Source organism: Colossoma macropomum, unplaced genomic scaffold (assembly GCF_904425465.1).
Source record: "Colossoma macropomum unplaced genomic scaffold, Colossoma_macropomum, whole genome shotgun sequence".
In the NCBI taxonomy this organism is placed as follows: Eukaryota; Metazoa; Chordata; class Actinopteri; order Characiformes; family Serrasalmidae; genus Colossoma; species Colossoma macropomum.
Window position 1 is genome coordinate 21855395 of NW_023494788.1, and position 4032 is coordinate 21859426.

Consider the following 4032-nt stretch of genomic DNA (forward strand, 5'->3'; position numbering starts at 1 on the left):
GTAAGCCTTTGTGGTCGGCCACAAGCAAAATGAACTGTTCTGTTTATATCTCGATGCCCGTACGCTTGGACTGAAGTGGAGCTCAGACTGGTCAGCATGATTTTTAATCCAATTGGTCAATCTGATTTTTTTTCCAATCCTGGGTTGTTCATACACCCAGAAAATTGAGCTGGGTCTGATTAAAACATTTATGCAGTGTCACAGTGCATCAGATCTAGATTTGAAGTGAAAGGTGACATTAAGACATATGTGGTTGTTTTCAAAAGTTGACATGCATGTTTTTTATCTGTAAAAATCATTGTGAATAGGTTATAGTAGTGATATACGTAAATAGCCTCTGTACTTATTGACTGTTCTGTACTGTGCCTCATTTAAAAAGCAGTCTTGGCTGAAACATTCCTTATAACTTCAGTCTGAATGGGTTGGGGCTAAACTGCTTTAGGCTGAATAGGTGGTCATATGTAAATGCAATACTTTTGATGTCATCTCAAAAACAATGAATTACAAATGGACTTTTTTGCCGCTTAGTTTCACTGGGAGTGAATGGTATGTTTTGAAACTTTAACAATATTTGCATACTCACTTTTTCACAGAAGTGAGGAACATTCAGTTTTTCACAATATGGCACCCTTATTGCTTCAATGAAGTGTTGACAAGTATTTTAGAAGATGGCATGTCACCCTCTTGTGGCGAACACAAGGTCTCTTTTTGAAGGTAAAAGAAAGAGTCGGACCTGAAGACACCCATTTGTCATCAGGGTGATTTAAGGTACAAAATCAACAGTAGTTCATAGCAAGGTAACTTTAAAATGGCTTTTTCCTAGTGACTCACCGAGTCCTACCCCCTCCCCTCCAACACCCCTTCCAACAACACACACACCAGGTGTACGCAGTGAACTAACTGCTCACAGCTTAACATGATTACAGGTAACATGAAGCGGCACTCATATGGAGTGTTTCCCACAGCTCCTTAGAGACGCCTGCTCAACAGCTGTACAGGCAGGAGACTAGCCTAAACAAAGCAGAGGTCTCCCTTGAGATCTCCCCTCCATTTCCCCAAGGGGATACAAAACTATCCTTTAAATACAAGACTCAGCAGTCTGCCTCTAAAACCTAATGATAAGGCATAGGCTTAAAGGAGGTTTCATACTTCAAGCCCTGTGTAGGTTTACTAGGGCAGTGCTTTCCAATCCAGGGCCTGGAGTCCTGGAGTTTTAGTGTTTTCCTGCCTTAATACACTAATTTTACCTTCATAAAAAGTTTTGGGAATAGCTGATGAACTGAATCAGGCATGCAAGAGAAGGGAAAACACTAAAATGTGCAATCCGGGGTTAATCCAGTAGCAGGATTGGGAAACACTAAATTAGTGGACAAAGAGCTGTGTCTTAAAGGGGGCTGAATGTGGATGCGAAAGCTCTGGCGCCATCTAGAGGCCTGTCTTAAACGGTCATTTTCACAAAGCATTTTATGTCAAGTCTCAGGAGAGAATACAATTCCAAAAAGACTAATTAAACAATAGAAATTTACATGTAATGTATTATGGCCTTTTTTATTGCTTTTCTTAACTTTTTCGTTTAATTTCATCGCCATTTGAAAAGTTGCAATTGATTAAATGCTCGGCAGAGGTCGCTGTTACACTTCAGGCCTGAGCTTCATTTCCACGACCTCCTTCGTCTGAATGCGTATTTTTAAATTAGTTGAAGCTCTGTGCTCCTGAGTGGCTGACTGCAAAAAAAAACAAAAAAAAAAAAAAAAAAACATCTTAAATCTAGTCAACATACCTAATATTTCTCATTTTGAGACTGTAAGAATATTGTTAGATTATTTCCATTAAGTAATTTCATTAAGTGTAATTATCATACTGTATTGGTGAATAATAAGAAATAATGCGATAATGCTTTAAACAAGCAATAAGGCTTTAAACAAGCAAAATTATCTGCCAGTATAGTGAGATAATTAGGTAATTAGGGGATTTGGGGTTTGACATGCTGATATTAGGCTCATGGGGCCCTAAGCAGCTGCCTACCTTGCCTAGTGCAAAGACTGCCTGTACTTCTGCCTTAAAAAAAAACATTACCAGTGTCTAGTAGTGCATTGTCACACCTTAATAAAAGATTTCACATATTGTTAATATTTTACATCAACGTCTATACTTGTTCATTGAGAAAATAAACAAAGAACAGGCTCTTGTAGAAAGGAAGTAGCAAAGCTTTAACACTTTAGAATAGGACTTCTTATGCCGGCATATTTCTTGTGAGTTTTCTGATGTATTCAAGCTGCAAAAAACATCCATTCATATTCATCACGCAAGTAACATTGTCATTGGCTGATGAAAGCAACAAAATGCAGTAAATTTGTGTATCACTTCGCCTGAACTCTTTATATTTTACATCTCTGCCTAATTTTCTTTTTCTTTTTCTTTAATTGCCACCCCTCAGCTCCGTCTTGCCTTTTAAATGGCCCATATCCTATATCAATCAGCCATAACATTTAAACCACCTCCTCGTTTCCACACTCATTGTCCATTTTATCACCTCCACCTACCATATAGGAGCACTTTGTAGTTCTACAGTTACAGACTGTAGTCCATCTGTTTCTCTGCATACTTGGTTAGCCCCCTTTCACCCTGTTCTTCAGTGGTCAGGACCCCCACAGGACCCTCACAGAGCAGGTACTATTTGGGTGGTGGATGATTCTCAGCACTGTAGTAACACTGACGTGGTGGTGGTGTGATAGTGTGTGTTGCGCTGGTCTGAGTGGATCAGACACAGCAGTGCTGCTGGAGTTTTTAAACACCTCGGTGTCACTGCTGGACTGAGAATAGTCCACCAACCAAAAATATCCAGCCACCATCATCCTGTGGGCAGCGTCCCGTGACCACTGATGACGGCCTAAAGGATGACCAACACAAACTGTGCAGCAGCAGATGAGCTATCGTCTCTGACTTTACATCTACAGGGTGGACCAAAAAGGTGTAGGTGTGTCTAATAGAGTGGACTGCTGTGTCTGATCCACTCATACCGGCACAACACACACTAACAGGTAGTGTCACTACAGTGCTGAGAATCATCCACCACCTGCTTTGTGGTGGTCCTGTGGGGGTTCTGACCATTGAAGAACAGGGTAAAAGTGGGCTAACAAAGTATGCAGAGAAGCAGATGGCCTACAGTCTGTAATTGTAGAGCTACATAGTGCACCTATATAGTATGTGGAGCTGATATAATGAACAATGAGTGTAGAAGCAATGAAGTGTAATGTTATGGCTGATCAGTCTATGTGGTTTGTGTAGTTTTATGTAGCAAAAACTGTTGTAATTCATTTTACATGGCTATTTTTCAGTGTTTCTTTACACCTTAGAATGAAACAGTCTGTTTTTGTTTAAATTTAAATGAACCCTTTAGCCAGCTGTGTCTGAACACATCGGAATTAGACCTCCGCATTTAACCTATCCGTGCAGTGAAACACCACATACACACTAGTGAACACACACACACTAGGGGGCAGTGAGCACACTTGCCCGGAGTGGTGGGCAGCCCTATCCACAGCGCCCGGGGAGCAGTTGGAGGTTAGGTGCCTTGCTCAAGGACGCTACAGTCACGTGTCAGCTGAGGGGCTCGAACTGTCACTGTGCCTTTAAGATCGATATATGTAAATGACCTCTGTTCTGATTGGCTGACCTGCATTGTTGTTTTATTCAAAAATCTGTGCTGAAACACTGCTTGTAACTTAAGTATGAAGTGATGGGGCTAAACCGCTGTGGGTTGAATAGGCGTATATATGTATCTGCATTGGTTTGTCATGCCATCACTAAAACAATGAATTAAAAATGGGCTGTTTCTGCAGCTTGGTTTTCATAAATGTTCCGTGTATTCGGCAGTGAACAGTATGTTTGAGCAACGTTTACATCCTACATCAAACTCTTTAATTACAAAAATGAGGAAATTCTGTTTTCCATAATATGGGCCCTTTAAAGTTGCAATGAACGAAATGGTCGCTAGGGGTCGCTGGAACATTTCAGGGCTGAGTGAGGAGC